Here is a 22,892-nt window from a genome sequence, read left to right as displayed (position 1 = left end):
CGCAACATACAAGTTACTAGACCTACGAATGCCTGTTTATCTGCTCATGTGCATAGATGGTGACGGACTGAGTGAAATAGTGGCAATGTTCATTGTGGCAGAAGAGACGAAAGACGTAATTCAAGCATCTGTCGATTTGTTTAAAAAGCACAATCCTTCCTGGGATAAGACAAAAGTGATTATGTCTGATAAGGATTTTACTGAACGTGACGCGTTTAAAGCCTGCTTCCCAACTGCAAGTCTAAGTATTTGCCTTTATCATACGTTACGATCATTTAGACGCGAAATTACTTGTGAGAAAATGGGAATATCGTCCGCAGAACGGTCTAGAGTACTGGAAATTCTGTCCGAAATGGCTCATTCTAAGAGTCCAGGGCAATACGAGAAAGCTCTTGATGAACTAAAAAAGACCAACATTAGAAGTGTCATAGAGTACATTCTAGAAAACTGGCATCCCATAAATGAACAATGGGTGACCTGCTTTAAGGACAAGCATCTGAATTTGGGGGAAACAACGAATAACAGACTCGAATCCACATTCAGCAAGCTTAAAAGTGTTTGCTCAAGGTACGCCAGCCTTCTACAGTTCTGCTCGGAGTTCATGTCTGTTCTTAAATGCCTTAGAGAAGAACAAAATCACCATTACGTGATGGCAATTTCGCGCAGGCAAACAGGGTATGAGCATTTCACCCAAGATCTACAAAAATACTCGCAAAATCTAACTCCCTATGCCTTTAAATTTGTACAGCAACAAAGTGCGAGTCATAGCTCAAAAGAGTAGTTCGGAGTTTAGTCTCTCTGCTGGGTCGCAGAACAATAACCGTCCGGAGCCACACAATGCTTCACCAAGTCATTGCACCTGCCTTTTCTTCTCGCGGATGGCCCTGCCGTGCAAACACATCTTTAAGGTGAGAGAATTAGTTGGCCTTTCAGCTTTTGATGAAGCCCTTGTCCATAAGCGCTGGACGATGGATTTCTATTTGTCAACGAATCGCTTAAACTCCCTTCCGATATCCCATGGACAGGACGAGGATCATAGCGTTGAATGTATAACTATCGAAGAAAACAAAACAAATGTATTTACACAGTCACAAAAGTTCATAAAAGGCCTTCAAGCGGCACAGGTTCTTGCCTCACTCGTCAGCGAGGGAGGAATGACTACGTTTAAAAAAAGATACGAAGTTCTGGAGTCCATAATTACAAGATGGAAACACGGAATCGAGGTTACTGTACATGACGCGGAAAGAGTGTCACCACAGCCAAAGATAGACTCTCTACCACAAAACGCAGAAGAAGTTGGGAAACCGGATATTAAGAGCAACAACCTAAAATCCGAAAAGCTAGAGGCAGACATTCTTCCCGCGAAGGAGAAGAAAAAAGACAAGGCTGCAGATTTAGAACTCTTGAGTGAAAACGAATTTGAGGAAGGCGGTAATCATATCGGTGACAACCATGTCGAACGCCCATGCAAAGATGAAAACGAGGAACTGAAAGTGCCTGATTATTCTCAAATAAAGATGCCACCTAAGATGTTGAAGAGAGGTCGTCCAAAAGGAGCGGAGACAACTGTAATAGGTCTTCCAAGGAAAAAGAAAAAAAAAGAGGGCCAAAAAAAGTCTGGTCCCGTTTAGTAAACTCAGCCCCATCGAAAAGGACCGAATGATTCTTGGCTCTTTATCAAGTTCCCTGGCTGTGGCAGATGCCATTGGGGGTCACCGACTTCTGACCAAAGTAGATATTTTGCCTACTGGCAAAATGTCAGACGCCATAAAAGATCATGAGATGTTAGACCTCCACCGTGTAGAAAGATACTTTGAAAAGGATGCATGGTTGTATGTTCTCAAAGCAAGTGAGGGGAAAAACCGCGTGGACTTTATCTGTGCTGTCTGTTTTAAGTCTATAAACGACGCAAAGGAAGACAGCATCGCGTGTGACCGGTGTCTTCTGTGGTCTTACTTCAGGTGTACTTCGTTAAAAAAACGACCAAAGAACAAAAACTGGTTTTGCAAGTCTTGCAAGTTAAAGTACTCATAGTGATTATAAAAAGTGCAATCTTATCCATCCAAGCTAGTATACAGGAATACAGTTAATGTACAATGATAAACAATTTAGCATAAAATTCTAAATTCAATAATACAATCAGCTTTACAATGGTCAATTCTAAAATGTGAGCCTAGTATACTACTGGTTAGTTACCTGGTTACCGTAGTTAGCGTGCTCCGACCAGACGAAAACTATTTTACTGTAAAATCTGATTGATACACGCTTAACACATTTCTCGCAGTATATTGTAACTACAACAGTATACCGTATTAACAATATATCGATTTAAAAGTGCCCTGGGCGTTTATTAAACTTTTGGACCTTGAGAGTGAGCGCTTATTCGAGGCTGGGCGCTTAACCATTATCAGCAGTAAACAATAAATGATAACAAAACCTAAAGATATTGAAAAAGCAGATTTTTTAATGGTCTTTGTAAATTTCTAAGAACACTCGGTCCTTGGGAAAGTCTCTCGTTGTCACTAATCTTGCTAATGTCAGTTAGCGACCTCCCCCTGTGCATGCAATTCATTTTTTGAGGGGTGGGGGTAGGCACTTATTCGAGCTTTTTTCCTACGTACTGGGTGGGCGCCTATTCCAGGTGGGCGCTTAATGGAATAAATACGGTATTTTCTAGACTACGAGCAGGGGGTGGCGAGGCGCCCCCCCCCCCCCCCTCTCGTCCCCAATTTTCGCGCGGCCGCTTTTTTCGCTCCGCTCTAGTTTTCGCTTTACTCGACGGACTATAAGAAAAAATAGGGACTGCTCGTAGTCTACGTATTTTCACAACAGTAATTTTACTGAATTTGACAAAAAATATCGGACTGCCGGTCATTTAGTGATTTGAAAACCTTGACCGGCAGTCGAGTCGAGCGTGCAGAAACTAAATGTCACTTTAGTCGCTCACTATTCTGAGCCCAGCGAAAAGCTGCGCGTCAACTTTAGAGCCGTAAGGCAAGCCGAGTCCAAGTGTACGAGGTACAACCTCACTGAGACAAGCATTCAGTGCAAGTTTTAAACTTCAAGCTTATCGAGAAACGTAAGAGCTGTGCACATTTGTAGAAACGTTTTGTGAGTGGTGCCGAGCGACGGAAACGAACATTATGGCCGCCGCTCGTACGGATTTCATAGATGAACTTTTGTAACTGGAGTCCTCGTAAATGCATAGAAACAGAAAGGCAGGGGTTTTAACTTCTTAATTTCTCAAGAAGAGCTAAAAAGCTCTTCTTGAGAAATTTCTTCGATCGGTTTTAACCTCTTACCGCCAGGATTTGCAAGCCATCCTGAAATTTTTGAAGGTAACCGGTTGTTATAATGTTATTGTTGTTGTTATGTGATCTAAATCGTAAAATCGTGCAATTTTTCTGATTTTAAAGGAAACTTCAGAGATACGTACCATTAAATACCGAACTTTGTGGCATTTGTTGTTATATTGAGATGGTATTGTCTGGTATTTCTTTTTTTCTCCATTTTTCCGAAGAAACTTTCGCTTCCCGCCGAAAAATCTTTTTAGCTTAGTGACACCTGCGCCAATCGTTTTCCATATAAGGTCAAACTACGGTATATGCGCTGATAACCGGGATTTAGTGAACCAATCAGAGCGCTAGAAATGCAATATCCGAGGCTGAGAATTTAATAATTCATGTTAGAACTTCCTCAAGAAATGTAAATAATAAAAACCTAAACCTATGCCATTACTGGCTATTTTAACGTATTCTGGTTCTAAAGTGGAAGCGACTTTGACGAGTTATTCGTATTTTCACTTAATCTGCTTTGCAAGCCAGTCCATGAGGAACCCGTAATACGCAAACACGACGGTAATGACAACCGACGCCAAAAACAAAGAAAAAGAAAACATTAAATGAGCAAAATAATGCCTCTGCGTCATGAAAAATCTTAATGCATTTCTTAGACGTCCTCGGCAGATAAAAACAACGTGAAATGGTCAAATCAAAAGTTCTTAGCAGAACAGGAACTAGAAACGCGGTTTCTACTAATTATGTTCCCACATAATTCAGCTACATGCCACAAGAAGAACGGTTTGGAATCATTACACAATAGACCAGATAAAGTGGGTATGTATTTCTAGGTAACGAGTTTTCGTTGCCATTGCCGTTGTAGTTGCGTTAGGTCCCTAATGATGAGCAGCAACGTGAAAAAGTTAAAGTCGAAATTAATCGTTGTTTTAGAGGTGATGTATACGGTGGCAGTTTCTAGAGCTTCCTGATATCGCAGCTGTTGCTATTTTTAATAATCCTCCTATACTATTACAACTCACGATAGGAGGAACAAGTTGAACGAGTTGGTGCAATTTGCAATAAGCCGATGCTTCGTGGAATTGTAGCAACACACTCTACCTTCCTAGAATTAAGGGATTAAGCATCATGTTTAATAAAAACGGCGAACGTTCTCAGAAAGGAATCCAAAAATCGTCAACAACAATTCTGGTGGCAAACAGAAAATACAGGAAATTAATGTCCTGTTGTTACTTATACCAAAAATAGTACGCTTGATCTTTCTATAATTGCCACACATATGGACTTCTGACATGGTCCGATAGATTGAAAATTCAGCTCTAGCTTATTACACACTAGGTTATGGGCATTACGACCAATAAGAAACAACTTCCGTTTCTAATTACACAATAATCTATATCCCTTTATTAACTAATCTACATCTGCCAACTACACTTTACAAGCTTCATTCATTTATGAAGGACACAAAGTTTAGTTCTTTGTTATCCGCTGTCAAGTTACCGACACGACTGTTGGCCGAACAGTTGTCTTAAGCTAAAAATCATCCTTTTTGGATCGTTGCAAAGTCATCATTTGCCGAAGGCGAGTGTGATTTACCACTAGATGAATGTACTGTTGTCAAAATGCAAGAATTATCGCTAAAGAATTTTGTCGTCCATAAGAAATCGAAAATACTAATTGAATTGACGGGAACAAAATAAGGTTCTTAAAGACAATACTGAGTAGTTAGTTTCACTTCACAAACCTCAATAAGATATAATAGCGTATTCTCCCCGTTTTCCCACCAATTCAAGCCATTTCAAAGTCAAATCGAGGCTATAGAGCCTCGCTTCCGTGTTCTCCCCTTTCGTTCTCCAAAATGGCTTCGCGCTAGTTCGCTTCCCGCTGCTCGTCGGCTTCAAAAATTCCCTCGAATCCTTCGCAAATTCAGCCATCCTGCTTGGAAAAGCTAACATACAGATGGCGGATAACGAAGAGATTTCTACTGCGGTTTCAGATGAGGCAAACACCCCAGATAAGAGGGTTAGTTCTACGCCTTCAACGGAACGGTCGAAAGGCTCTCAGTTACCTGCTTCACGGAGGCAAAGTCAGGAGTCCTCAAGCAGTTCTAGTAGTTCCAGTGAGTCTGGCTCTTCATCGAATGAAGACAGTGACTCCAGCAAGTCGGATAGTAGACACACGGCTCACAAGAAACGTCAGAAACTAGCTGAGCGAGATACTAGTAACAACACCCCACCGAAGCACGAGGGTGATGAATACGTGCGTTTTGACACGGAAACCAAAGCCTGTCACAAGCTTGACTTGACAAAGGGCATGGCGAAATACGTGAATGACAAATTCACTACTTATGTGAAAGACAAATCCATTCATGAGACAGTCCTGGATTCCAACCCAGTACCCAGTATCGATTGTCTCAAAACCCCAGCAGTCGATGATTATTTGGACGAGATATTTGAGTCTCTCGGAAAGTCATATGGTCGTGAAAGTGACAACAATCTATCCAAAAGTTCAGTCCCGACTCACTAATGTCATGGGACCACTTGGGAAATTATGGCTTACTTTAGAAAAAGTTCGCACTGGGGAATCCAGTGAAGATCTCGATTTATTTGACTGCCTTAGGCTGGTGGAACAGTCTGTCTCTCTTCTGGGACAGGCAAAAGTAAGCCTTTCTTATACACGTAGGCTGGCAGTCCTCTTTCGCCTCACAGGGGACATGAAGAAAGCCAAAAACTTTTTACTAAACACGGGACTTCATTAACCAAGTCTCATACGACTTTGTTTGGGAAAAAGTTCTACAAGGCTCTCCGTACAGCAACAAAGATTAGGAAATCTACAAAGGAGATTTCACACCATATTACTGGTTCCACTTCCCGGCCGTCCCCTCAGGTCTCCCGAGGCAAAAGGTATTCCAGGCAAGATTCCAGAAGCTCTCGGCCCTTTCGTCGTGGGCCCTCATTTCAGAGCAGAGGTGGGGGCAAGTCTGTCTCCTTCCGAGGAAAGGGCTCTAACTACAAAGGATATCCAAAAGGCAAGTCAGTTAAATTCAGGGTCAAAAAGAGAGCACCTGAATCAAAAAGACAAGCCCCAGATTGCAAAAGAAATTCTGGAGACGTCATTACAGATAGTCCCAACAGACATCCAACCAGCTCTAAGAAAACTAGGGTTGGACACATCAGTTTTAAGCAGGTCTCTGCCATTGGCAGGGAGACTCCAGTTTTTTCAAACCAATTGGAGATTACTGACACAAGATCAGTACATTTTACAAATAGTCACTGCTGTGGTGATTCCCTTTCAACAAACTCCACTCCAGACAAATATGCCCCCTCATATATCTCACAATCAGTCAGAGAAAGAAAACATAGAGCAGGAAATTGCAGCGATGTTGCAAAAAGGGGCGATTCAGGTGGTCTCTCCAATGAAAGGGGAGTTTATCAGTCCAATATTTCTGGTTCCGAAGAAAGACGGGGGGAGCAGACCAGTGATCAACCTCAAGAGGTTGAATTCCCACACAGTGTATCAACACTTCAAAATGGAGGGATTGCACCTCCTCAAACATATAATTCAGGAAAAGGATTTCATGATCAAGATAGATCTCAAAGATGCTTACTTTTGTGTACCCATGAGCCAGCAGCATCAGCCTTTCCTGAGGTTCATTTGGGGGGCACACGGTATCAGTTCACTTGCCTCCCTTTTGGTCTAGCTCCTGCCCCTCTTTACTTCACAAAGCTGTTGAAACCAGTGATGGCCCTGTCACGCAGACTTGGCCTGAGGATGATCATTGTGTTCAATCAGACTCGAGAGGGAATATTGCGGGACAGGGACTCAACCCTCTGGTTACTTCAGAATTTGGGTTTTGTAATCAACTGGAAGAAATCAGTGTTAGATCCTTCACATTGCATGGAGTACCTAGGCTTTGTGATAAATTCAATGGAAATGAACTTATCATTGCCAAAGGAAAAAATGAATCAACTCATCCAGTCTTGCAGAGACCTGATTCGGGATAAAACTGCCTCCGTCAGAACCCTAACCAAAATAATTGGGAAACTGACTTCGTCAATGCAGGCTGTTCTCCCTGCACCCTTGCATTACCGACACTTGCAAATGTTGCAAGTGAAAGGTCTGCTAGCAGGAAAGAGTTACGAGACAATGGTATCACTCAACCAGAATTGTCAGAACGACCTTCAATGGTGGGTGGATCAGATTTCCACCTGGAATGGTCGGTCAATAACTACTCCAGCCACCGACCTGGTAATAACGACAGATGCATCACTGCAGGGCTGGGGAGCAGTCTGCCAAGGGGTTCGCACGAGGGGACTTTGGTCTCAGCAGTAATCAAACACCCTTCATATCAATGCATTGGAGCTGACAGCAGCATTGTTTGCTGTGAGAGCTTTCACTGCCAAAGAAAGGCAGTTGCATGTCCACCTGAGAATGGACAACAGGACAGCAGTGGCTTATGTATTGAAAATGGGGGGAACACGATCCTCGGTATTGGTAGGGATAGCCCAGGAATTATGGGGTTATGCTCTGACCAAACAAATTACATTGACAGCATAATATCTTCCTGGAAAATACAATCACGAGGCAGACTGGGAGTCCAGGCACTTCCGGGACTCGAGCAATTGGAAACTGAATCCCAGCATATTCCAGGCACTAGACCAACTCTGGGGGCCCCTAGAGATAGACCTGTTTGCCGACCGTCTCAATGCTCAACTGATGAACTATGTCAGTTGGTTTCCAGACCCATTTGCCCTGGCAACAGATGCCTTTCAGATTCCTTGGTCGAAACTGAAAGGTTACAGCTTTCCACCTTTCTCAATGATTTGCCGTTGTCTGACAAAGGTCAGGAAAGACCAGGCAACAATAGTTATGATAACACCAACTTGGCATACACAAGCATGGTACCCAGTTCTACTAGAAATGTCTTGCAGACAGCCAGTTCTGCTCCCCCCTCTCGAGAACATCCTTATGTCTCCCAGTCAACAGCCACACCCCCTTGTTCTACAAGGAAGCTTACAACTAGCGGCTTGGATGGTTTCAGGCAAAACATCCTTGTAAAAGGAGTTTCAGAGCAAACTGCTGAGTTACTCAGCTCCCACTCCTGGCGCAAGGGAACTACGAGCGCTTACAATAGCGCCTGGTCACAGTGGTGTGGCTGGTGTCATCAGAGAGAAATTGATCCATTTTGCTCCACTGTGGCCTCTATAGCTGATTACCTCACAGAAATGTTTAACTAAGGCAGATGCTATCGTACAATTAATAACCACCGCTCAGCAATCTCAGCATTTCACAAGCCCATTGAAGGCTGTAAGGCTGGGCAACATGAGTTGGTTTGCAAAGTATTGAACGCATGTTTCAATGCCAGGCCACCACAACCAAGGTATGTGGTGATGTGGGATGTTGATAGGGTGCTAGATCATATTTGCACTCTAGGATGTGATGCCAACCTTTCGGACAAACAGTTGACCCTTAAGCTGAGTATGCTGCTTGCTCTTGCTTCAGCAGGCAGATCCTCTGACCTTCGGGCTCTTGATTTAAGATACATGACAGTAAAAGAGAGCTGCATAGTCTTTGAGCTTGGTCGGTTAACACAATCTAGGAAGAAAGGTCAGTGTCCCCTTAAGTTGACATTCACTGCCTTTGACACTAACCCTGACTTATGTGCTGTTTCAACCATAAATTGTTATTTAGAACGCACTAAAGGATGGCGCTCTGATTGCAATAAAAATCAGCTACTGTTGAGCTATATCAAGCCACATAAGGAGGTAGTTCCTTGTACAATTGCTGGGTGGTTAGTACAAATGATGAAAGAATCAGGGGTTGACACCTCTGAGTTTCGAGCTCATTCAACCAGAGGTGCTTTAACCTCTAAGGCCAAAGCTAAAGGGCTCTCATGTCAGGAGATAATGAACCTGGCAAAGTGGAAGAAAGAGTCCACTTGCAGAAGACACTATTTAAGGGATATTGTCTCTGAGGGGACAGGACAGGATGCCTTCCAGGCCACGGTGCTCCAGGAAGGTTAGGTGCTTTGAACATACGCTATTATATCTTATTGAGGTTTGTGAAGTGAAATTGGAAATTTCATCAGTGCGCGAAGCGCACGCATTGAAATTATAATTTCACGAGCAAACCGAAATAAGATATAATAGCGTCCCACCCTGTCCCACCCATTGATGTTCCCTATTAGGGATTTAAGAGACAAAATCTTATTTCGGTTTGCTTCCTCCTTCCAGGTGCTAAGCACAACTAGGATGTGTAGTGACAGTCAAGACCCTTGGAAGAGGCCTAATGGAGACTTACAGTGACTTGATCAATGTTGTAGTTTTTCATATTCAAGCTGTATGTCATGCATTTTTTGATAGTTACGATATTCCACTCTTTGGGAATGTTTGAGCACACGTTTGTACTCCATAATTGTTGCGTTTATCACTTCATTGTTTATTATCAATGTAGTGCATTCGTTTTTCACGTGCAAAGTGGTTACTACATAACAATAAAGTTATTTTGTTTCCTATCCTACGTCTCAACTCGTCTTCTTCCGCTCCCTTGTGCTCACCGATTTTGGAGAATGAAAGGGGAGAACACGGAAGCGAGGCTCTATAGCCTCGATTTGACTTTGAAATGGCTGGAATTGGTGGGAAAACGGGGAGAATACGCTATTATATCTTATTTCGGTTTGCTCGTGAAATTATAATTTCAATGCGTGCGCTTCGCGCACTGATGATATTTCCAATTTTAACACAGGAAACACTTTCTCGGCATTTTTTAATGTTTAGTCTTTAAAAGTTGTGAGATATTTCCTCGGTAAGTTTCCGTTGTAAAAAAAAAAAAAAATGGCAATACAGTCGTGTCAGGATTGAACAGCATGTTTCCTTAACCGATATTTATATTATCACAACTCTGGCTATGAAGAAGTTTGGAGAATTTTCTGTAGCAAGTCTTCTTCAAAAAGACGCCGATTTATGGACAAAGTTGCTTGATAGAGAAATTTGCTCGGTCGTTTGTAAAAGACTAGTACTGATGCCGCGATCCAGGAAAACTTGTAGATGTGAACAAACATACATAGCCTTTCAAAGTCATCAACGAACGCTTGCTCACCTCTTACCCACGAGCAAGAAAAAGTTGTGGAAAAACTTGCCATGCCAGGATAGCGGAAGTCTTGTGCTATCGTTCAAAGAACAACTTAGATTTTATTGAAAGCATAACACGCCGTTCGTTTTGTCAGTAACTCTCTTTCTGAGATTATGGTACATGAAGCCCACTTTTCGAAACAGCAGATAACCTTTTGGGTAAATAAGTACTTATTTTATTTCCTTTAACTGATAAAGCAAGAAGTTTTGATTAAAACTTGCATATATGTTACCTAAATTTATGCATACCTGCAATCATTTTTAACTTTTTTCGGTTTTCTACAGGGCATATCCCTTAAATTTATGAACAAAACAAAACAAAGCAGACATCAAACTTTGACTCGGACAGATCAACCATCTTAATTCTTCAGCTATAATGAAATATCTTTTGAGTAAATAGCGAGAAAAACGTTTTTGCTTCGTAGCACTCAAATAAAAAGGTGCATAACATTGCAATTTAAATTTCTACAGTGCTTAAAGGAACCGCATACAAAAGAGTCAAACGATCTTTTCACCATTGAATTAGGCATGTTGCCATTGTTTTGAGTTAATTCGTCTTTGTAGCGACATGGTCCAGCGGGGGCTTTTTCTGTGGCTTTAGCTAATTGTTTCCAGGAAAAATGAATCTGAAACGAGCCTTACGAGAAACAAGAAACTCGATTTAGTAAAAACGTCTGAAAAAAATTGAAAACTGCCTCGAAAGCTTGAGAAAACCTCTGTGAAAAGTGTCTCTTCGTGAAACAAGAGAGATGTTGTTACTAGCGTATGATGGTAAAATAATTTCTGACGAGGAATTCAGTCTTGGTCTTGTGGAAGGGCTGCCGTTCCAAGAACCCAAATTTTCCGCACAGTTCGTATGCAAGACTTGATCTTGCAGACATCACCGAAGCCGAATGTTTGGCAGAGTTCAGAGTCGATTATCGTGCTTGTTCAATCTTTCCTGGATTGACTCCGAGATTTTGCCACGGTCTGGACTTGCCTCTCTTGAACTGAAACAATTTGCTAGCAATCATTTCACGCAACAGAAGAATGTCGTGGTCATCGTCCATTCCATTACAGGTTGTTTTTTGGTAGCCATCTTAACGCTAGAAGCTAAAAAGTTAAAAAAATGACTGTTAATACTTGACAATCGCCAAAACGATATACCAATATTTTAAGCATCAATAAAGTACAAAACATTGCTCAAGGGCAAAATGATATAAAATAACAAAAAATCATAAAGGCGAAACTCACGTTTTACAGGCGACGTCAAAATAAGCAAAACAAAGTCGGCGCCGAGACCATGTCGGCCGGAAACGTGGATTGGAAGTAAATTTGACTTCCGGTTGTCGTCGCCCCCGCATGGGGAAAAAGCGCGGGAAATGACAAAACCCTGTTCAGACCAGTGCCTGTGCCAAGGACCAGTGCCCCAGTACTACCCGTTGAAGAAGTTCCCATGCCCCTGCACGGGGCCGAGTTTAATGCTCGGGCACCAAAATAGACTCTACGTTCAGACTAGTGCCTATTCCCTAAAATCATACTCGTAGTCTAAAGCCAGGGACACACCTGGCGATTTTATACGCCAATCGGCGAAAATTACCCGGTGCAGCGATTGCGAGTTTCGCCGATCGCCGCAATCGGCGTATAAAATCGCAGATATCTGGCTTGTCATATATCGGTGATGAAATTCGCCAAGTGTGCCCGTTCCCGCGATTTATACGCTCATTGCCAGTAAATTCAACCAATCAGGCTGGGTGATTTTATCAAATGACTTTTCAAAACGCCCCTAGATGGAGCTCGGGAACAAGGTTGAAGTGCCACATCGCCTAGATCGGCGAAAAAAATCACCAGGTATGTCCGTGTCAATCGGTGGAAAAAATCGCTTGCGATTTTCGCTAGCAATAAAATTTGCCGCGATCGGCGAATAAAATCGCCAGGTGTGTCGCCGGCTTAAGATTCGCGTTCACTGAAAGTTGCACTCCTAACGTAACGGTCATCCAGACAATTATCAACCAACCAGCCCGCCTTTTCTCATGAAACTTGGTCGGCCTGCAAAGAACCGACAAGAAAAGAAACAAATGGTTTCAGGCGTGGGCCTTCCAATATTTTTTCTCCACGACATAATTCACTCTTAAACAAAGCATATTAACATTTGATGAACTCAGAGGTGTGTAGTTCAAAACCATACCTATTTTACTGTCATCATTTCCAAAAGTGCTTGGATCAACTATGGCACAGTTCAATCGCCAACCTTTTCTTGAGCACTGTCACGGAGATTTGGCTGTACTTTGGTACAAACTGTCCAAATATTTGACTAAGAACCTCTTTTCTAACACGGAATTGCACTTAGAACACCAGGAGAATAATATTAAGTCATTTCACTGAGGAAGAATATATACCATAACAAGTTTGTTTCAGTGATCTCTCCAAACATACACAGGAAGTACTTGAAAAAGTTCACCAATTTTTTCAAGTTGATCCCATTTGCATCCTAACAATTTAGAGCCAAAGATTATTTATATTGGTATATACCACACAATTGAATAGTGCTTTTCGCGCGCGCTGATTGGCTAGCTCGGAGAATATCCATCACTATTCACCTCCACTTTGGTGAATGATTGTTAACTAGTTTCTGTGAACTGGTAGGATTATTGTTAACAAAACTGAACCATTGTTTTAACGATCCACCGATACAAACATATCTTCTGGCTATTCAGGGACAATAAAAATAGGTGGCACTGCCCCTTTAAGTTCAAGGAAGTTTCGGCCTTTAAATCATTTAAGAACAACTATTTTAACTTGGAACAGGTTAGCTGTCCTTTCGCCTGGCTCAGCTGGGGATTTTCTGTTTAGGAACGGCTAAAGAGCGACTTTAGCTAGGTAACTTTTTTTTTTGAGAAATTGATTTCTTTATGAACAATTAAAAAAGAGCATACGCTTAAGTTAATGGGAAAATTGCTGCTGGCTTTTCATTAAGTACTATTTTATTGTTAAGCTCTTAAACAATTTAAATAATTAATGTCTAGCTAAGCAGGCAAAGATCAGCGATTCAAGGGAGACATTTCCTCAACTGGGCGTTTCGAGTTTAAGGTAATACATGCCGACCAGTAACATATCAACACACTTGATAAACTCAGAGGTGTGTGGTTCCAGATCATACCTATTTTATTGTCAGCATTTCCAAAAGTGCTGGGATCAACTATGGTACAGTTCAGTCCCCAGCTTTTCCGTTATGCCAACTTAAGTTCAAGAAAGTTAAGACGTCTAAATCACTTTATGGACCGGCCATTATAACTTGGAACGGGTTAGCCGTCCCTCCGCCTGGCTCAATCCAGATTTTCAGTTTAGGAACGCCTTTAGAGCTTCTTCAGCGATTTTGTTTTTGAGAAATTGATTTCTTTATGAGTAATTCAATTCAGTTCAATTCAATTCAATTCGTTTATTTTGCCATTAACCAAAAAATACAACATAAATACATTATTGTCGACACACAATATTCTTACTAGTACAATATTCCTACTTAACTATTTACAATGTTAAATGTGTTAAAGGCTAGGAAGCCTATATAGAAGCCGGGGGCTTACTAATTACAAAAATCTTTGCTTCCGGCTTTTCATTAAATACTATTTAATAATTTAGCTCTTGAAAAATTTAAATAATTGATGTCTTTCTAAGCAGGCAGAAATCACGTATTCTTTGCAGCGATCCGGCATGTCCAATACTCACCACTTGTTCAAGTCGTGCCAAGCGAGGATTCGAGTCGTACGAGTCGTGCGAGTCGAACGACTGGTGCAAGTGGTGTCAGTGTGATACTTTTCATGAAAATAACATGATTTTTTATTTGGTGAAAATGCATCTCATAAAGAAGGTCCTGGCCACGAGTCGTACGACTCGTTCAGGCGGTGAAAGTGCATCTCATTAAGTAATTTTCTAGCCTGCCGAAGTAGCAAACGTAAATAAACACGCCATTGTTGAAGTATGGAACGGAAATAAATAACAAAGAAAACAATACAACGGATATAGGCAATGGAGGAAAGAAGTAATTGATAAATGTGCAGTTCCAGAAAATATCCATCCCTCCCCCCCTCCCCCCCCACGGAAGGTTAATGGAAATTCCGAGGGGGAGGGGGGCTAACAGACGGAAATTTTTGAGGGGTTGGGGGTGTTCCTATGATGAATTTCTCCAGAGGGTAAGGAAATTCACGAAAAAATCGTAAGGGAGGCATAAAGTTGGCTGACAAGAATTTTCAGTCGACACTGCGGAGAAATAATTATAATCCAGCACAAAAGCAGCGTAAACGATGAATCATTCTAGAAAAAGTCATTTCAGTAGAACTGTTGTTTGGTTAATCCTTCTGGTAAGCGACAGTAGTGCGTGACAGGTATTTTTCTTTGAAGTTCGACTTCGCGCGCGGCGCGATCAATCAGTATCATGCCGTATATGGCTGTGACTTCACAATCGTTTGAAGTTCGAGTTTTGAATTAAATAAAAGTATTCTTTACTCGTATTGTAGCATCAAGTGAGGAGATTAAAAGGTTTCTGAACAAAGCAACTATTCTTTACGAGCATTTCCTTCTCGTAGTTTTGTGGTTGAAATCTATTTCTGACACGACGAAATGTACAACGGGCGTGCAGCGCTGTCGTGTTGGATGAATTTATTTCCCACGGAAAATTATTTTACTGCGGCCACAAAACGTGTAATTTCTCCAATGCAATCTTTCACAAAAAAGATATCTGGAAGAAGGGGAAAAGATTCTGCAGAGATATTTCCATCCAGTGAATATTAATGAACATTGGAGTTGAAATTTGATCCTTGGCACCAAATGCAAAACTTTTCCGATGTATGCAAATTTTGCTCAAGATTGAATTCGGTTGGAAGTGAAACAGCGACGTTTATTTTGTAAAAACCTGACATGAAACGTTAAAAACACAAACTTCTGTTCTTTCTCGAATTCATTTCATTCACGATCTCAGTGCCGAGATGTGAATCCACGGACTAATTAATTTTGAAGTTTTGAAAGGAGAACCTTTTGAAACTGTTCACAAAAGCGGCTTTGTGCATGTAGCCATTTTCAAAGTTCTTCAAAATTCTACTTGATAAATTAAAATCCAGCATCGTATATTCAATGTGCAACTTATATTCATAGCGGTTTCTTCGCGGTAATAGCAAACGTTTTTCTGCGGAGGTCATTACGAAAATGGAATTTGCAAAGGCCGGTCGTTTTTAGGTGAAAAAGAAAAGCTGTAACGTGATAGAGATAATTTCTTAATTAGCGCTCGAGAAAGTTATAAACGTAAACTACGCAACAACAAAGAATTAAGCCGTATTTTATTGACGTAAAAAATCGACCATTTTAGAGTTTTTTTCCAATTTTTCCGGATATAATTTTAGCAAAGGGATAAACAAGTAAAATGGCGACGTGTTGTAAATAGCTGAACTAGAGTAGTCGACGTTGCTTCAATAATAGAAAAAAAATTGATCATAATAGTGTGCGTCGTCAATTTTCTTAGATTAAATGGATTTTGAACTTCTGAGGGGTTCAGGGAGGAGGGTTTTAAAAACCCGGAAATTCCGGAGGGGTGGGGGTCATCATAAACCCTCTGGAACGGGGGTGGGGAGTTAAAATAAAAAACCTTCCGTGGTGGGGGGTGGGGGGGGGGGGTATGGATATTTTCGGGAACTGCACAATGCACTGTATGGCTCGTTCTAAAAACATGGCAGCCGAGGTACCAAACGCAAATAAACACACCGTTCCTAAAGTAAGGAATTGAAAGAAATACAACAGAAAACAAGCCAGCAATTCATCCATGTATAGCCCCTTCTGAAACATGCCTATCGAAGTCACAGACCTAAATTAAAACACCCTTGTTGAAGTATGGGACGGAACTTAAGTAAAAAAGAAAACAAGGCAATGATACAGACAATCAAGCGTGAGACCACAAATGCACTGCACACACAATTATGTATATGCTTCGTTCTGTAAGCGTGAGGCCACAAACACGCGACACACAATGTATATTTTTCGTTCTAAATGCGCCACACGCAATGTATATTCTTCGTTCTATAAGCGTGACGCCACGAATGCGCTACACACAATGTCACGTATTCTTCGTTGTAAATGCGTAACGCCACAAATGCGCTACGACACAAAGTTCATTCTTCGTTCTAAACGCGTGACGCCACAAACACGCCATACGCAATGTATATGCTTCGTTCTAAAAACGTGAGACCTCAAACGCGCTGCACACACAATGTATATTCTTCGTTCTATAAGCGTGAGACCACAAACTGCTTACAGCAACACACATAAGACAACTGGCCATTGGATTGCAATTAATTAAAGAGCCATATTATCACTAACGAGTGCCGGATGGTGGGTTCCAGCTCATCCTGAATAATTTTAAAAAAGATTCGCTATTAGTATAGAGATGCCCTTTAACTCTCCACAACAATATCTGTCAAAAAATAAAACGATATTGTCAACTGACTTGCACGACTCAACAACTAATTCCTTACCCTTTAAACTAAAGGCCCGTTTAAACGGTTTCACCATTTGCCAAACATTCAGTCATTCAACAGAAGTTGAACGGATCTGGGCAAAGCAAATTTTGGATGAACGGAGTGTTCAAACGGTTTCAACGCCATTCAACATTTTCAAGAACAAAGAAAATGTTGAATCGATGTTGATTAAAAGTTTAAGCCAGTTTAAATTTTATTCATCACGCTTTCAACAAGCCGTTTGACGTTTTTTTACGGTTTCAAAATCAGTGTTGAACTTGAACGACCTGTTCAAACGACCCGACATTTGATTCAAGAACTGTTTTGAACGCAGGTTGAAGCCGGCAAATGTTGAAAGTTTTTAAGGGGGGACTTAACGTGAACGCCATTTTACGTACTTGACATGGCTTTAATGGAAGTATCTCGTTCACGTTTCAAGCAATCCAAATCCCCATGTTCATCCCGTGAATCTATGTTGTGGGGTGTTTTATGAATTTTTGGGTATATTTGGGAGGAGATAGTTTTTCTAGAAGGATTGGTAAAATTAAGAGAAATAAGAAATATTGAAGAATTCGTGAAGTTTTAAAATTAGAATTTGTGGTTAATAATTAATAGACGGACACCAAGTTAGTCCACTAGCAACCTGGGGTACTCTTGCGCGGGTATCAACTGTCTGTTAGTGTTCCAAAAATAATTTTCTTTCTTCTATCCCTTCTTAAAACCAAAGTATTTCAAATTAAAGTTAAAAAAAAGTTTCGGCGTAAGAATCATTTCAGAACAGCTATTTTAACTTCGAACGGGAGGTAAAAGTTACCTCTGGTTTCAAATTCCTCAGGTAAAACGTGTAAACTCTTTTTTTTATATATAAAAGCTGATAGTCAGTTAAGAACATTTTTATTTTGACCAATTGTTTTTTAAAATGAAGTATATAAATACGGATAAAAATAATACATGTAAAATGTCTGTCCATACAGTCCATGTCAGTTGACACTACAGGCATATATTGCTCTTTTGATAGGTGTCTTGGTCACGTCCGCAGATTTAATGAGAATAGTATAATTGGTAAGAACGTTTTTAAGCCCAAAGTGCTAAAAAAAAAGAACGTTCAGCCTATTCCTCAAAATTAGACGTTCTTATATAAAAAAGAGCGCATGAAAGGTCACACCGGTGAAGTCAATATGTGGGGTTGTCTTGTAAATAAATATTAAATTTTATTCGCGTTATTTAAATTTCGGTACGTAAACTGAGAAAACGGCACGGTGCTCAAAAGTCAAAGCCGATCAAAGAGCAGTTATCTACTTATTTCCCTGCTACTTCTAGCGTTACTGATTTCAACGAGTGAGGCTTTCTTGATGGGTACAACAGAGAAGGCGAGCAGTGTTCCTTCAAATCTTCTCTTTTTTGTTGGATAACACCTTCTGCCAACCTTGCCTAGTTCCTAGGCCCCTCCCTGTTTTTCATCTCGGTCAATCCGTTTCGGGTCAAGTGGTCCGAGCGAAAAAGCGAGGCCTAGACAAAAATCAAAAATTGAAACGAATGTCCCAATTTTTTCCTGGCGCGAAATTTCACGTAGAGCGGTTCGCACCATGGCGGAAAAATCGGAAGAAGTGGTAAATTCGAACTCATTTTCGACGCAAGTGCTTCGGTCGATAAGTTTCTTTTGAATGTATAAGTGTAGTTAATTCATATTATTTTTGAAAAGGAAACAAATGGACCATACGGTATGGCTTTATCCTCTAGAAAGCGCCTTTTCGACGAGCAATTTGAAGGTAAGCATAAGTTTATTTAACTGGACAATGAGTGATCGGCTTCACCGTTGAAATCATCATTTTCAACCGGTTATTTACTACGTTTTTAGAAAGCGAACTCTAGAGTGTGACCCAGCAATTTCGAAGTTTAATAATAATTATAATAATAATGGCTGTCCTTCGTTGCCGAGGATGACTGTCTTGTGTTTGAGTTGAGTTGAGGCCTAACTCAAACAGGCTTTGATGTGGGCGGTCAGACCCGCTCGGGATCTGCAGTAACGCTGCCAATTTTTGCATGGGAAAATGATTAGAGTAGCTGCCGAGTGTCGTCGGTCACGTGCACGCTGATATTCTTTCTGGCGCAGCTCTTCTACGGCTGACGTGGCCTTCCTCAACAGTCCCCGCCATTTGACTCTCTGGAGTACCTCTTCCTCCCAGGTATCATGCGGGATGCCTGTTCTCTTCATATGCCGCTTTAAGACATCTTTGAAACGCAGTTTTTGTACTCTATAGAACCTTTTTCTTTGGCGCAGTTCCGAGTAAAAAACAGCTTTTGGCAGCCTGCTGTTGGCCATCCGACGTACATGCCCTGCCCAGCGAAGCTATGACACGGTTATTAGGGCTTCAACACTGACTGTGTGTGCACGGCGCAGTACCACAACGTCTGGGATATGGTCTTGTCACTTGGTGTTGAGGATAGAGCGTAGGTGGCGAAGCTGGAGTCTTGTCAGTCTGCGGTAAAGAGTGGTGCACTCGATGGAGCAGAGCAGGCAAGGGAGAACTGCAGCTGAGTAAAAACCTTCACTTTGGTTTTTGTGCTGATGTCGTGACAACTCTTGAGGCGCCTGTGTAGCGCACCATAGGCCTTCGCGGCGGACTGGATCCTCCTTTCCACTTCCAGATCTACAAAGTTGGTATTTGCGACGGTGCCGCCCGGTAAGTGAAAGACTCGGATGACTTCAATGGTTCATCATGGACCGTAATCATCTCTGGCAGTTCAGTGGAAGTTGGAAGAGGCTGGTAGAGCAGCTCGGTCCTGGATATGTTAATGTTTAGACCAAACATGTCAGCTGCAAAAGGAGAAACGATACACAATCTGCTGTAGATCAACTGCATTGCTGGCCACAAGGGCGGAATCATCAGCATAGAGCTGTTCTCTGATACACATCTCCTGTGTCTTTGTGTGGGCACGAAGCTGGGCAAAGTTAAACAGTTTGCTATCTGTCCTTGTGCGGAGGGACACGCCCTTGTTGAGCTTTCGTTCATAGTATCCAGCACAGCTGTGAGGTATGCTTCACGCCATGGTTGACAACAAAGGCATCACTGGGTTCACCGCTGACTGAAACTTGTGCCTTCATTCCATTAAGTGGAACTGCTTGAAGCTTAATAAGCTTGTCCGGGCATCCATAGGTTTCGGGGACCCTCCTGAGGGTTGTTCAGTCGGCGGTGTCAAATGCCATTGTGAAGTCAACAAAGACAACATACAATGGCTGGTGCTGCTCTGCTGCCTTCTCTTGGAGCATCCGCAGAGTCAAGATCATGTCAGCAGTGGAACAGCCAGCCCGGAATCCACACTGACATTCAGAGAGAACTTATTCCGAAATTTTTTTCAGTTTTTTCAAGACAATTTGGCAAGGACTGTGGCAGTTATGGCCAGTAGTGATATTCCCCGATGGTTTCCGCAATCTGCACGGTCGCCCTTTCCCTTGAAGATGGTGACGATTAGAGCATCTCGAAAGTCTTGGGGCACAGTACCAGAGAGTAGGCATCTCTTGAACAGGTCTAGTAGAGCTTCGCACAACTTTTCGCCACCATTTTCAGGATATCTGAGGCAATACCATCCAGACCAGGTGCTTTTCCACTTGCCGTTGACTTCAGAGCTTTCTTGAGTTCCTCCATACTGATTTCACCACGTACACAGCTCATTCCTTGTGGGCTTCCTCTTCAGCTGCTGACATGCATCCTGGTGTGCAGATAATTCTTGGTTGAGCAAGCTGTTGAAGTGCTCCTTCTATCTGGCCTGGATATCTTGAAGGTCTATGAGCAGCTTACTACCATCGGCTGACTTCACTGGGGCGACAGCGTTGCTGTTGCCGCCGTAGATGGTTTCAACCCGGAAAAGCGGTCCACGATAGTTATGGTTGTCAGCCATACGCTGCAACTACCATTTCCCTCTGCACCTTGGCCTTGATTTCAGCAAATGCACTCTTGCTCCTCTCAGGGTTCTCCTGTAGATGCCGCAGATGCTTGCTCCTCTTCTCTTCTAGGAGCCTCTCAATTTTATTACCATGCTTCCAGAACAAATCAGGAGTCTTTCTTTGGGGATGGCCGAGAGTTTCCTTGCTTGCAAAGTACACCTCAGGCTTCCTTCAGGGCTTTCCAATGCTGCTCTGTCTCCTCCTCTCGAGACGGCTGAAAACTCTCCAATGCAGTTTCTATCGCTTTCGTCAGCTCTCGACAGAGCTCGGTGTCTGTCAGCTTGCTAAAGTCCAGTTTCCTAGGCTTGGGACTTGCAGGAGTTTTCCTGCGAGGCAGAATGATCTTAATTCTGAGTTGGCATCCTACAAGGTAGTGATCAGTAGAACACTCAGGTGCACGCATTGCTTTTGTGCATAGTGCATCTGCCAAGCCTGACATTCTCGTGATGGCATAGTCAAGCAAGTGATATCCATTCGTTTCAATTAGGTACTTTTATGTTTTCATTCAAGAACTCTACACTCCCTTCCAAATTCAATAACTTTTTTTTACTGAATAGTCAAATCCATAATTATAATACTAGGAATGCTCAGTCCTTCCGCTTGCCACTGTGCAGAACGAACACCAGGAAGTTTTCAATTTACTTTCAAGGTCCAAACTTTTATAATTCGCTAAATTCTGACATAACTAGTTCTCCCTCCTCCGCTTCTTTTAAAAGAAAGCTTAAAGATTTTCTTCTCTCTAGGTGTTAACTTCTGTAAGGCTGTATTTCTTAACTAACTTACTTAATATGTGTGTGCGTGTGTGTGTGTACGTGTGCGCGGTCAAAGTTAATTATCATAAGTCCATATTGTTATTCTAATATAAGATAGCTATTTTTCAAAAGTGAGGAAGCCTGACTTTATAAGCCTCGTGGTTTCTTTCAGGTTTTCTCGCCATTTATTTTGTTTCGTCAATTTTCATCATTTTTTTTTCCATATGTAATTGTTGTATATGGCAAAATAAATATTGTATTGTATTGTATTGTATTGTAATGACCTGAGCGTGGGTGCCTTCAGGTGAGGTAGTTCTTGTCAGGCTGGTAGAAAAACTTGTTGGTAATGCTGCGCTCTAGTTGTGTACAGAAGTTCAACAGAAGCTCTCAATTGGAGTTCTTTTTCTTCTTGCCAAACTTGACAGTGATGTCCGTGTAAGTTTCCCAATCCGTCCCGACTCGAGCGTTGAAGTCACCTAATATTAGGACCTTGTCTTCTCTGGGGACCATGTAACAACTGCGACTGAAACTTTTTCTTCAACCGCATAATGTATCAAAACTTAAAAACAAGTCAAGACTTTAATTCTCTTGCTGTATGATGTAAAAATGAAGGAAAAAAAAGCCTCACGTGGTCCCTTGTGAACAGTATAAAGTTCAAACTTAAAAGAAGGCTTATCTTCGTCTTTCAAGGCAACACAGCCAGGAAATTAACTAAACTTAACTAAAAGAAAGGACATCGTTTAGAGGGTACCGTGTTTTTAAAAGAAAAAAATTTATTTGTGCACTGACAATTGTAAAATCAGCGATGCGTGCGAGATAGCAAATTGTTACACGCAGTGCAATGTTAAATTTTTAATTTAAAAATACCCTTTTCTTTTCGCATGATCTGGCTTGGAATTCAATTTCAATAACGTTTTACCTTTCCTTAGCAGGTAAAATTCTCAGTTTCTTGCCGGGTTGCCTTGGAATCTTGTCAGGATTCAAAATAATTTCAACAGCTTTCTTTGATTGACGTCCGTCAAAACGCAAATTTATCCAACCTTTTTGAAAGCAAGAGGTGGCGTGTTGTTGGTAACCGCTGTAGTAAAGGAAATAACATCAAATGTTGTGACTTTTTCTTAGATTTATACCGTAACAATTTGGTGTGACCTTTAGTTGTTTACATAACTTTGTTTTCGAGATTTTGACCATTATGTCGTAACCGTAGCATTGTTATACCATTTTAGTTCTTTGTTAGTTTTGATCATTTTTGGCTCAACTTGGACGGCTTTATGAGGTTAAGAAGAGAT

The 22,892-nt window shown here is 41.6% G+C and overlaps 3 protein-coding genes and 1 pseudogene across 4 annotated transcripts in view; 3 read left to right on the top strand and 1 right to left on the bottom strand.

The window, feature by feature from the left end:
- The window catches only part of LOC146458735 (uncharacterized), a 257,490-nt gene that overhangs the window by 117,883 nt on the left and 116,715 nt on the right, over positions 1 to 22,892 (top strand). The gene's annotated exons all lie outside the window — the stretch shown is intronic.
- Positions 1 to 22,892, top strand: part of LOC146458736 (uncharacterized) — a 256,692-nt gene that overhangs the window by 145,055 nt on the left and 88,745 nt on the right. The window lies entirely within an intron of this gene.
- Positions 1 to 22,892, bottom strand: part of LOC146458738 (uncharacterized) — a 94,167-nt gene that overhangs the window by 8,228 nt on the left and 63,047 nt on the right. The window lies entirely within an intron of this gene.
- Positions 5,256 to 7,628, top strand: LOC146458740 (uncharacterized; annotated as a pseudogene).

This window comes from Pavona decussata, unplaced genomic scaffold (assembly GCF_977016875.1).
Source record: "Pavona decussata unplaced genomic scaffold, jaPavDecu1.1 SCAFFOLD_229, whole genome shotgun sequence".
Taxonomy (NCBI): Eukaryota; Metazoa; Cnidaria; class Anthozoa; order Scleractinia; family Agariciidae; genus Pavona; species Pavona decussata.
The sequence above is the reverse complement of the archived record's forward strand: the minus strand, read 5'-3'. Positions and strand labels throughout refer to the sequence as shown.